The sequence below is a fragment of the Coturnix japonica genome, chromosome 3 (genome assembly GCF_054131305.1).
Source record: "Coturnix japonica strain WE chromosome 3, WE-NBRP24, whole genome shotgun sequence".
NCBI lineage: Eukaryota > Metazoa > Chordata > Aves > Galliformes > Phasianidae > Coturnix > Coturnix japonica.
Genome location: NC_140665.1, coordinates 38102936 through 38116369, shown reverse-complemented (window position 1 = coordinate 38116369; position 13434 = coordinate 38102936). Strand labels below are relative to the sequence as shown.

At 36.0% G+C, this 13434-nt stretch overlaps 1 protein-coding gene across 14 annotated transcripts in view; it reads right to left on the bottom strand.

Moving 5' to 3' along the window:
• SIPA1L2 (signal induced proliferation associated 1 like 2) overlaps positions 1-13434 on the bottom strand; it is a 123879-nt gene that overhangs the window by 83550 nt on the left and 26895 nt on the right. For 11 of the 14 annotated variants that reach the window (XR_014943916.1, XR_014943917.1, XM_015857871.3 and 8 more), the window contains exon 2: positions 12818-12890. The exons of 2 other annotated variants lie outside the window; for them this stretch is intronic. The gene's annotated coding sequence lies outside the window, so the exon portion shown is untranslated. Of the gene's footprint in view, positions 1-6949; positions 7017-12817; positions 12891-13434 lie in introns of all 14 variants that reach the window. One more of the 14 variants, XM_085541305.1, reaches the window with a different exon arrangement.

Below are 13434 nucleotides of genomic sequence, written 5' to 3'. Positions count from 1 at the left end.
ACATGTTCGGATAATGCTCCAAGGAAAATTCTGCATTTGTAAACTGACTAGCTGGTGATTACAGAGAAGAATATTCATATTATAATCAAGAAATGAATGTACTACATGTGATATATTTCAAAGCAAACCTGTTACCTCCAGGTTGCTCATAAACCCTACCAAATACAGTAGTTAAAAGTTCACACTACAACTGTTGTAAAACACCAGAGAAAAAAAGCAAATCACCTTCTAAGAAATAATGGACGTGTATTCCATTATCCTGAAAAAATTAAAGAAAAAAAAACATTCTACCTATTTCCAGAGTTAATCACGTCTTATATTATCATGTTTCCTTTCAGAGCAAGAAGTAGTATCGAAAGTCCATTAGAAAAACACTGAGCAGCAGCAGGCACAGGGAAAACCAGGAAAAAAGAAAAAAAAACAGGCTATTAAAAAACATCCTATCCAGTTTCATTCTAAAAGTAACAGTAAGAAAGCTCTCACTCTCAACATGTAACAACTTTCTGCAGACAAAAAGATACAATGATAGAAAAATTACAAGTAGCTAGATAATATCATTAACATCCCCCCCCCATTTGTGGGATGTGTGTAAAGCCATTTTCACATACTGCTTATCATTGCTTTCTATTATTATGAATTAAATCATGAATACTGGACCCGGAGACCCCTAAGGTATCTGAAGAAAGTGCCTTTAATGAGAAGTTTGTAAGCAAGAATCGTTAACATTTTGATGGGTATTTCACATTTGGAAGTAGAAATCCGGTAGTAAGTTCAGAGGCTGTACTTCTTTTGAATAAAGAGTCAAGTACTGGGAAAAGATAAATTGTTCAGTAAGGAAAGAAGAAGATTGCAAGTTTTGAGTTTCACAAGTCAACGCACCCCAACAGTTAATAAGAGGCGTTTCTATTTTTCATAGGTCTACTATAGGGAAACCCAAAAATCAAGCTGGTTTGACTACTCAGTAAAAAGATAAACCAACAACAAAGCAGAATTATTAAATAGCTGAGATTGTCTACTCCATAAAATAGGTTTCTAATTCCGACAGAGCACTCAGAAGAGTTATGGAAATGTAGGAAGCCACTGTTAGTCAGAAAATAATGCAATAGCTTGAGTAAGAGAGAAAAAAATCAATTCCAAAAAAAAAAAATAAAAATTCTATTTTACCAAATTATCATCAATGAAAGTGCGAGTGTCCAAAGGAAACAGGTATTACAGAGTAGATTCAGAGGTACAAAGTCACTAAGCAGTAACTGAGGGAATTTGACCTCTTGCTTTGTTGATGTTTATGAGAATTGATCATGTCATCCCACAGGGCCCCATATACTTTCTCACACTGGATCAAAACATTCACCTTTTTAAGATTAGTTCATGTATACAAGAACAATGCTTACAGGTAGTGCTGAAAAGCTGCCTGCTACACTAAGATGTGTAGCTTAGTGACTTTATGAACAACTCATAAGATTCGAGGGGGAAAATAAACACCCATATTTGACAGTTTCACTAACTTACCTTTAAACATCAATCTAAATAGATTAATATGAAGTAACATTGCTGGGAAATATGAACAATACAAATGTGATTCACTAAGAGGCGGCATGGGGAATCTGAATTAAATTCCTCATTTATCTGGAATGGCACACATTTATCGGTCCTTTTTTTTCCATATTCGAAATTCAGATTACATAATTCCTCATCCAATAGCTCAGACACTGAATTTTACATTCGTTTTATCAAGTTCTGCTCGTTATGTAAATGAAAGTGTTGAGATAGGAGGGTATAATTAACAGATCCAAACGGTTCATGCACAAACGTAGCTATGAACTTTAAGCACTGCAAAAAAAAAAAAAACCAAAAAAACTGCCTTTGAATTTTTTATTATTGGCCTCAATTTAGCACAAAGTTTCTCTTCAGCTAACGAACTATTTCATTCATACAGACTGCACATTTCTGGAACTGCATTTTTACTTGGTATCAGTGCATATTTCTCTCTTCTGCAACACATTTACATTGCAGAAATGACAGAATTATTTCAAAATTCAAGAGTTCCACAAGGAACAGTCACTTTTGCTAGGCTTCTGACTCTTAGAATGCTCATATAAGATTATTACACAAACTACACTTCTGACACATCCTAATGAGATTGAATTCCTTTTCCTTCTCAATTCAGGCTTCCTATCTTTATCAGTAAAATGAACAATAGACCCCTCCACTCTTCCCAAATTCAGAACGTTATCAAATTCTATTCTCTTTATAACCTAGAGAAACGTTTATCTCTAAAGTGAATTGCTTCTGTATTTGCATATTTGTCAACAGATTATAATTTGCTTATAAAAGTTTTTGGATATTAGCATCACCATTATGTATGGCACTAAAAAAAAGGATATTTACCTAGGGTAATTGATGAAGTGAGTGATTTGAACAGATTTTCTACAGACCACGCTCAGCTGGCTTTTCCTCATTTTTAAACAAAGAAACACTCATATGCATTTCAAAATGTAAAACAATTAAATAAAGGCAAATATATCCATGCATAAGGTAACAAGAGTTTCTACAGGCTTAAAGGTGAGTTTGGCAGAACCAACAGGATTAGCCATAGCAAGAAGTAGTAGACCAATTTATTAGACTTTGCAGTAAATTAAGGTCACATTATAGTCACATTTCTCAGGTTAAAAAAAATGACCTTTCCCCATTTCCCTAACAGAACCCCTGCCTCTCTCCCCCATCCAACTTTAGATAAAGGTGTATAATCTTTTCAAATGGACTTGAATAAACTAGTCTACAACCAAATGCACATAAGAGGTGAGACTGTTCTATGCAGAATGGCTAAAGTAGAATTTTAGAAGAGAATAGTTCTTTTCCTGCTGTGTATGTACAAGAATGTAATTTACTTTCAGATCCTTATTAGCAGTCACCATTACAGCTGTCAGAAGGCCATGAATTTTGCCAGACATACCTATCAAATCACCTGAAAATAAAGCAATGAATCAACTAATTCCTTTCCAGCTACTTAAGAAACTAGAGTAAGTTAGTTTAAATTTAGTAACACATTAGTAATGCAACATCTTAAGGCACAGTGACAACTGGTTTTGTAAGAAGAGCAATTAAAAGCCACAAAAAAAGCACAAAACCGAAACCAACTATAAGCCACCTTCATGGAACAGCACTTTAATATTAAGAATCGTATAATCATAGAATTACACAGTTTGGAAGGGACCTCAGAAGATCACCCAGTCCATCCCCCCTGCTAAATCAGGTTCCCTATAGTAGGTTGAGTAGCGTCCAGGCACGATTTGACCATCGCCAGAGAAGGAGACTCCACAGCCTCCTCCAGTGCTCTGTCACCTTCACAGTGAAGAAGTTCTCTTGAACGTTTGTGCAGAACTTCTGTTCCAATTTTCACCCATTGCCCCTTGTCCTGTCACTGGGTACCACCAAAAAGACCCTGGCCCCATTAATTTGACTCCTGCCCATTAGATATTCGTAAGTGTTGATGAAATCAGTTCTCAGCCTTCTCTTTCCTCATATGGGAAATGCCCCAGGCCTTCAATTGTCTTTTTTTGACTCTCTACTGGGCTCTCTCTAGAGTTCTTTTTGAACTGGACTCAGTGCTCCAGATGTAGCTTTGCCAGAACAAAGCAGAAGGGGAGGATCACTCCCTCAATATTCTGGCCACGTTCTTTTTAATGAGAATCTGGATCCCCCACTGACCTTCTTGGCCATGTGGGAACACTGCTGGCTCGTGGCCATCCTGTTTTCCACCAGAACCCCCAGGTCCTTCTCTGCAGAGCTCCTCTCCAGCAGGTCAGCACCTAAATCTGTACTGACGCATGCAGTTATTCCTCCCCAGATGCAAGACTCTGCACTTGCCCTTGTTGAATCTCATCACATCCCTCTCTGCCAAGCTCTCCAGTCTGTCCAGGTCTCAATGAATGGCAGCACAGCATTCTAGTGCATCAGCTACTCCTCCCAGCTCAGCATCATCAGACTCCAAAAGGTGAACTCAATCCCTTTGTCCAGATCATTGATGAAGACATTAAACAAGATCACAGTCATTGCTCAGACAGTGTACAGCTCAAATGAGTACTGTTGAGTCTTAATTGTTAAGATTATTAAAATGAAGATTATTAAATTAAGGTTATTAAAATAAACTCAAATAAACCTAATTATTATTAAGCAGGCACCAGAGCAAAAAGTTCATTACAGCATTCATAACTAATTTTTTAGAGATAGTTAATTGTTCCTGAACAAACAATGACCCAACGTTAGTTTGCATGGTGCACTGAATTCCATCTCATTCTGATATGCACGTAAAAATCTGGACAATACTACAATGGTAGCATATTGTACTTAAGCTAAACAAGGCTGGCATTGTTTCCATTGAGCTCTACAGAACCTCAGTGACATTTCTAAAGACACTGATGAAAGAATACACATTAGCATAAAAATTCTGAGTCAACTGGAAAAAAGCAGCTTTATGGAAAACTGTGTAACTGAGGTATAAATACAGAAATGATTATCCAGAGCAGCTTTTAAAGTACAACATACTGAACATTTTCCTGCTCTGAAACAACCTGCTCCAAACAGGTTGACTTGTAGATTAAGTGAACCACCGCACAAGGAATCAAATACAAATTCGGGATTTTTCAGTTTTTCTGTGGAGATCTTTTGTTCCACATTTTAGAACCCAGTTTAGCTTCTTATAAATAATATATATAAAGGAAAAAAAGAGAGAGTAAAGTTTATCCAGTATTCAGTTTGCTCTGTAAGATACATCTGTAACTATGTATTCCCACTGTGTTGCAGTATCATTAACATCCCAGTAAAAAATAAGTTCCTAATTCTCCATTTGAAACAGAGAAGGAAATTCAACCTTTACTGAAAAAAGTCTACAAGACTGAACCTCAGCAATCAACATTCTTGTTAAATACCATAACTACCAAGCAACCCTCCAAAAAATAAAGGCAAAAAGAAAGTTTAATAGATCTCCAGTTCAGCCTCACCAAATACATGAACACTTTGAAAATTAGATATGAATGTAATAGAAAAAAACACACCACATGAAACCCAGTTCAAGCTATCTTCCACATGTAGTAATTATAGACATGACAACAAAAGGAGATACTGAGTCTGAGTAATTAACACATATATTTTGGAAATCTATGCTTCTATAGAAAGAACAAACAACATTTAAGACAATATGTGATCAACACAACGATTCTTTAAATATCAATCAAAATCAAACTCTACAAAGAAGCTCTTCCATTCTCAAAGTAATTTTACTCCTTTCGGTGACTTATACATAAAGGAAGAAATAACTGTTGCCATTGTGCTTAGTTCTTCTCCTCCACAGTAGGCAAGAAAACATACAATAAAACCATTTTGGTAAAATCTCCACTGAATAGTATAACCAACACAGTTGGACAGTTGTTGAATACTTGAAAAAAAGGTAACTTTTAAAAAGGACAGAATTAATATGTGAATAAGCAAATTAAAATAACAAAGGTAGACATCTGCATTAAAACCACTACAGTTATCAGTGACTGAAAGGAGACATTAAGTATATTCTAGCCATAGTAGACACTTAGACATAACAAAAATCTATCAGATAGAAACTTAAGTTACAGATGTATGAAAAGTCAAGGTATAAGAGTTGGGAGAAGCAGGAAACATGTGTTAACTATACAAAGAATTGCTAGAGAAATTTCTTTTTAATGGGATTAGACAAATTAAGCAGTATCAAATCATTGTTGACTAAAATTAGCATTTCCTTACTAGCGTTTCTCTCAGTCTCTACATCTATGCAACATCCAATGCCAGTCAGTTTCTAGGCCTCCTACTACATGCAGTCTGGATTGCTCAGTCCTTTGGGGGTAGGAAGTACATGAATACATGCATAGAATATATAACATACATAAATGTACATAGTAATATGGCCAGGAAGGTTGTATATGTTAGTTGAGCTCAGTTCTTTCCTCTTTTGCAACCACATGGACTACACAAAAGCAACAAGAAGAAAGAAAGAAAGAAAGAATAAAAAAAAGCTGCTTCAAAACAGATAACAGATTATAAAGTCTTATTTCTCACCCCAAAAGTACAGCCACAGTTTTAGTTTCCCAGAGCCTTATAAAGTCTGTAGACCTGCAGCTGTTACACTGGCAACCATGACAATGTTACTGTTTGTCATGAGTATGCCTGTTTAAAAATGTGTTTTAATTCTACTAAATCAAGAAAGCCAAGTTTACACTGATGAAATAATTACTTCAGTATACAGTTCCAGAAACAAAGTTTACAGCTCACCACAGAATCTTCCGCCTTGCTTCAGCATGTGGTTTAGCCAGTTTAATTTCCTGGGTGAGCTTAATAACAAATACAAGGGCAACAGGAATAAAAATCATAGAACTTACAGACAAAACTATATTTCCTTAAGCACACTTGTCAACTACAATGTGACTTCAGTATGTCAGTTTTTGTGTTTCACATTTTTATTTTCATAGTTTTAACAAAGAAAAAAAGAAAGCTTAGATTAAACTTAGCTGATAGGTTTTTTACTAGATCACTACCTCAATACAGAATGACAATCCCAGCAATTCACTGTAGAGGCACAAGTTTCTTTCCTACTTCATCCAAAACCACATCGCTTTAGTAACTTAGAATCTACCAAGATTACATGTGCTACACTTTTTCCTTCAGGAAAAAAAAAAGTAATACATTTATCTCACAATGTTTCAAAGCATATCAAAGGCAAAAATAAAAGAACCAAGATTATGTTGCTAAACCTAAAAATACCATTAAACACTGGCTGCCCTGAAGACTGAGTTAGCGGCAAAGCATACAGTTGTCATTTAACACTCACACGTCCTCTTCCTCTAAATAAAACCACTAACTGCCAAATGTAATCTAATAATTAGCATATGTAAAGTCAAAGGGCTGAAATATGACATCAACTTACTTTCTCCCTAGAAGATAGGTTCTGAATTAAACCTGCAGACGTATCTGACCTTCAACGTCTTATAAGCCTTGCCAAGAACAAAACAGAATATATTTATATATATTAATATATACGTATTTACAAAAGTATATTACATTTTAAAATGAGCAAGAAGTATTCTCTTCTTGTAAAAAGAAAAAAGAAAGAAAAGAATCAGAGTCAAAAATCAAAATCACATTCTTTGCATCTAACTTCTAAACATGTTACAAGCAGAGCACTCATCCTTGAGTAGTAAGTAAATAACTGTGAATGGTGCTTTGGAGCTGACTGAAGATTTAAGGAATGTAGAAATAGTGTATCTAATCTGTCTGCCTCCCAAGCATAATTAGCTGTTATCACTAACAAGAATGAAGATCACTCGTCTCTGGGAAGCTGTAGAAAAACAACAGAAAGAAGCACACCACATACAGAATCAGCTCAACTCCTCAGAAGGCAGTTAGTATAGATGCTTAACAAAAAGTACATGAAATGGAAACACGTTCCTGTCCCTCTTATAAATAACCACTTCAAAAAATGTTTAAAAAAATTAGTTTGTTTTTAAGAAAACTTTGTTGCTAAAAGCAGACTTTGATCCTCAGCATTTGCTGGCATGTAGCCCTACCCCTCCCAATGTTGTCCAACATTTACTTTCATAAATGACAACAAAGAAATCTCAAGAAATGCATGAAGAAAATCTTCCTTCCCTCCTCCTTCCTTCCTGAAGTGTGATTTTAAGCCATTTGTATCACTTCCTCCATTTGTAATATGTTCAAACAAAACCAAAATGCATACAAAGCTGACAGCAGATGAAGTAGAGTATCAGGGGAACTTTTGTACCACTCCTTCCCCACTCACCTTAGCTGACACACATGATAGATTACATGGTACATTCAAAATGAGGAAGCTGAAAAGCAAATGTAGTTACTAGGCTAAACGGCATGAGAGGGCAAGACAAAACTGCAAGTCTAGCAGGTAAAAACTATGAAGTAACGTTCAGAGCAAACAAATGACTTTCTATAGGACTAAAAAAGACAAAATACTTGTGAGATTTCTATTTTTGAAACTAGATACTTCCTCACCTCCTCCACCATCCCTGACCCCATCTCTCCTCGCTCCAGTCTTCACAAATAGACAGGGCTCAGAGCATGCCAGGTTAATAAGCAGACCAAGTCAGCCTGCAAAAAGATTTTAAGTTGACTGCCTTTTTTAGATAGGGAGTGAATTTGAAATGGTAACTAAGAGAAGACCAAGTATGACAAGAGGCCAATCTGTACTATATCACTGGTATTTTAGGATGGAAGATTAAGGCTAAAATTTATTCCAAACAAATATTAGATAGCCTGCAGGCAGGGTAAAAGCATTATAGCACAGTTTCACAAGATAAAAACTGAAGGTAGTTCTCTCCACTTGGATCCTGAAATATACTTCCAAAACCTAAGTGTTTTTCACTGGGAGAGAGAAGAAAAAACAACAATAGAGCACCAAACATTGATCTGAGCCCAAAAAACATATCTTTTCTCTATTATCCCATTACCTAAACTCCCTAATAAAGGGAAAAGTGCCTTACACATTATTCCTGCAACTTGACTATGAAGGAAAGAATTGCAAGTAACCTTGTGACCCGGACAAGACTTTTAAAATCATGGAATGTATCAGTGTGTTTTAACTTTTTTCTGCCTTAAAAATATACAGTGTTTCCCCTTTCCTTATAAACTGTCACAGAATGACACAAACACTAAATAGGTGAAGTTGGAAAGGACCTCTACAAATCCAGACCAACACCCCTTTTCAAGGACAGTCAGCTACAGCACATTACTAAGGACCACAGGTCAGGGTGCAGTTAGTATTTAAATACTTTTGAGGATGGAGAACCCACAGTCTATCCTAACAGCCTGTTCCAGTGCCTGAGAGCCTTCACAGCGCTCAGATGGAATTTCATGTATTTCAGTTTCCACCCATTCTCTCATCCTGTCACTTTGACTCTGCCAAGGTCTCTATTTCCCTTCCTTGATTTTCCTCGTTGGGTATTTGCATACATTGATAAGAACATCCACCATGTGTGATAAGCACAACCATCTGTGGTATCGGACATTCTTCCCAGTTTTGTATCATGAACAAACACACTAAGTATGCCATCAAACCCATCAATTGGATCACTAATTAAAATGAAAGAGTACTCAAGACAGCATCAATCTGTAATGTACACACTAGTGACTGGCCTTTGGCAGGACTCTGTAGTGCTAATCACAACCCTCTGAGACTGACAGTTCAGCCAGTTTTCAGTCTTTCAGTCTCTCTCACAGGCTGTTTTTCAGCCAATACAGATTGCTTAAGAAGATACTCCAAGGAACAAATTGGAAAGGTTTGATGATATCAAGGAAGACAATGTCCACTGCTCTCTTCTTGTTCACCAAGCTATCCTTCTATGATGAGATGACTATCAGGTGACTTATGCTTGACTTTCCCTTTTTAACCACCACTCTGCAATTCTCCAAATCCTTCTTAAATAGAGTGACCTGTGCTTTCTTCCAATCCTCAAGAACTTCTCTAAATTGCCCTGACATTTTGAAGAAAATCAGAGTGGCCTTACAATGCTATCAGCCATCTACCTCAGAACTTGTGGATACATCCCATCAATGCCATAGATTTCTTGATGTCCAGATTAAGTGTTCGTTACCATAATCCTCCTCTTTCAACAGTAAGTCTTTCTTATTCTAGGCTTAGCCTCCGTTCTTAGGGGTCTGAGATACCTGAAGTCCACACTTATCAGTGAAAACAGAGGTGAAGAAAGTACGGATTATCTTAGTTTATTCTGTGACCTTTGCTATTCCCATACCTATGTCAACTCCCAGTTTAACTAATCAGCCTAGCTTTCCTTTTACTACTTAAGCACTTACCGTAGTCTTCTTTTTGTTGTTCTTTACATCCTCACCATCTTTGTAATTGTAGATGGCATGTGGCTCTCCCTAAACCTTTTCCAAATTCTCATTTTCTCATTTCTCACATTACTCATTCTGCTATGCACTTCATTTCTCCAGTCTCCTCAGAGAAGTCTCTTCTTCAACAACATGTAATTATTTTTAACCTACCCCTTCATACTGCACAGTTCTGGTAACAGCTGAAAATAGGTTCATAGAATATGTTTCTGACCTATTTTTGAGTTGATCTTCAGACACATTTGCATTAATTTTTCATTACTTCAAATATTTCTTTAGACTTTTTGCGAGAGCCAGAAACAAAGGACTTCAATTAATTTATCGTAATCCTTCACTTTCCATGAAAGAAAAATATATATTCTAATTTATTTCAGTAAATGGAACTGTATAAAGTAAGAGATTAAAATGGTACACATCTTGAAGTTTTGTTTTTTTTTTTCCTTCCCCTCTTCTCCCAAGAACTTTCTTTCGATTCTTTATATTTGGCTACTAGGGTGGTTTTATGTTTCTTCTTAGGTCAATTTAGTGTGCACTAGAGTTATGTCAGTCTTTTGCTCACAGAAAATATATTTGCGAAGGGCTTTAAGACAACTTTATATTAGTTGCTCCCAATTTTTTAAAAATAGCCTCTTCTTTCCCTTCCCTTCTAAAAGTTACCACCCTTTAGCAACTGATCCCAGATCTTCTTTCCTTAAATCCAGCCTGCTCCCTCCATTTTCCCTATGCCCTCTGCAAAACAGACAGCACAAAACAAAAACTAAAACAGGAGACCTTATTATTAATTTGCATGTTAATCCAGCCTAACTTGCAATTTAGTGAACCTCACCAAAATTATATCATGTTTTAAATGAACAGTTAGTGCTTCTTATTATCTCTAATTTAGAGTATCACAGAATCATAGAAGGGTTGAAATCAAAAAGGATCTTTGTAGGTGATCTGGCAGTCTCCTTGAAGAAGCAGGGCCACCCACAGAAGGCTGCCTAAGACCAAGTCTAGAGTTTGTGGAGTCTCCCTCCCAAGGAGATTAACTATGCCACTTCTCAATCACCTGCAAGGCAAAATAAATGCTTCCTGATTTTCAGACAGAACTTTTTTATACAAGACTGATCCCGTTGACTCCTGTCATGGTACCATTCAAATGAAGATATTTTTGACAACTTGTAATATTACAGCATTGTTCTCTCTGTCTGACAACTTCTAAGGCAAAACACTGCTTAAGCAAAAAGCGACAGATAAGATTCAGATATCCATATCATATTTCTGTTAATAAAGCAGAGCTTCATCAGATGTACTAATACATGCATTTGGTTATCTTATTTCATATTAAAGAGTAGACTATTGAACAGTCTTAGATGAGAAAGGGAAGGCAGCTATTGAGATAAAGCAAGCAAAGGAAGACTATTTAAAGCAGATAAACTGTAACATGCAGCTATTGAGCATCCAGCTAGTGTAATTCCTCAGACAGGAAGTTCAATTTTGCCTCTTGCAGCAAAGCATAAGATAGCCATACCAAACCAAAGGCAAAGAATGTCAGCTACTCAGACTCTCCTAAATCTGTAATTATCTGAATAGATTGACAATCTTGTACAGATCTAAAAGGAATGCAAAAGCAATTACCTCACTTCACACAAATCTCTGAATACATAGTAAGTTACACACACACACAAAAAAACATCCTTCTTTCAGAAGTGAAGTGTAAAACAGAAACTGCCTTCAACACTGTGGAATATTGTGGAAGGCCAGTCCTACCCACATTTGCAACAGGGATAGACACTACATAGGCAGCTGGGGTTTGACATTTTGTGCTTGCTTCGGTCTGTCTCCAAGTTTGTTTAGCTTCCCTAATCAGATATCCAGACTACAAAGAAAATATCCACAATGTGAACTGCATGACCGTACCTTGCTCAATCAGAACAGTAATGGTTCCTTGACACCACACAGAGATAACTTAGAAAAGCTAAGTACGAGCATGAACATTAGATGCTTACACATGATCTTTCACAAGGTTGGTTTGCCACCTAAGTAAACATAACCTAGACTTGAACTTACAAACAATAAAACATTTGGGGGCATTCATCTAGGAAAAAAAGATTCATCTATTCATCTATTTTTATCTTATTTTCCCACCCCAAAACAGGAATACTCTGGGAAGAAACATTCAAAGTAAGAACAGAAGTTGGCTCAGTAATTATCTCATTGGCTTCAGTAATTATCTCTTACACAGAAAGTATGGAAGAGAACTGTAGTGGAACACTATCTTACTGCAGAAGTATGATGCTTGAATATACAGGAAATAAATAGACTTGAAGGAACATAGTGTCAGGCATCATTAACGCAATTTGCTTATAATTATATAGAACATGATTTGTTTACATAAAATTAACCTAATAGTACAAAACCCAATATTTCAATTTTACAATTAATTAGAAAAAAACTAGAATAGACTGATCTCAGAGTATCTACTTACTTTCCCAAGTTTAAATGTATACAATTATTTATTTTGTGCTTTGCATTACAGAGATACAATAAAAAAGTGACTAATACTAAAAAAATTACAGAGGCTGTCTTAGAAGCAGAATCATTACCCAAAGATTCTCTGCTTTTGCTTTTGACATGGTTTGATTGTACATTCATCTTATACTTCCATATTAATGAGAAGTAACCTGCCAAGTCACAGATTTTTTTAAAAAGACTTAACTTCACTTGTATGTATGCTGAGCTTTATGAGCAATTCCCTTCAGGATATCAAGAAGCATTTTAACAAATTTGTAAGAAATACAGATTTTGAGATGTCAAAAGACAAACATCAAGACAAACAAAAACAGAGCTGCCAGTTTACTTAAAAGGTGGGCTATATTTGTCATGGGTTAAAAAAGGTGGGCTATATTTGTCATGGGTTAAAAATCTTGCTTACCTTTGGTTGGAAAGATTCTCAAAGGATGCCTACTTGAGTCACTTCTTCTCTAACTTAAGTAATAAGGAGATACCTGCAAGTGAAATGAGACTGGTTCAGCTTGGTTGTTGTTTTATTTGTTCATTTGTTTCTTAGGCAAACGTGTCCAGTTATGATGTTAAGGAATAAGTAAAAGAAAGCCCAACACAGTAACTTCAGAACATTTGTGTGAGAATCTAATAGCATATGGAAATACAATATAAATAAACCCTAATGGCTTAAAAATTCAGCATAGTGCAACACATATCACGTTTATGTGGTGTAAGAGAATTTAAAGATGTTATTTGTGCAAGTTCTAAGCAATAAATTGGAACAAAAATCTTCGCTGGGGAGGAGTGTAGGGTGAAGATGTAATAAACCACCAGCTGCAGAACTATCTGCTTGTTTCCTTATGGCTCTGCTTCAGTGGTCATGATCAAGGGTACCCAGTTATTCATAGAATGGTATCTTTACAGCAAGTAGCTCATTAATATTTTCAATTAATAGTCTGAGAAAAATTCATTATGTTCCATAAAATATTTTGAGAGAAGATAATAGTTCTTTCCACAAAGTTTAAAAAACATTCTGCTACAACCTGT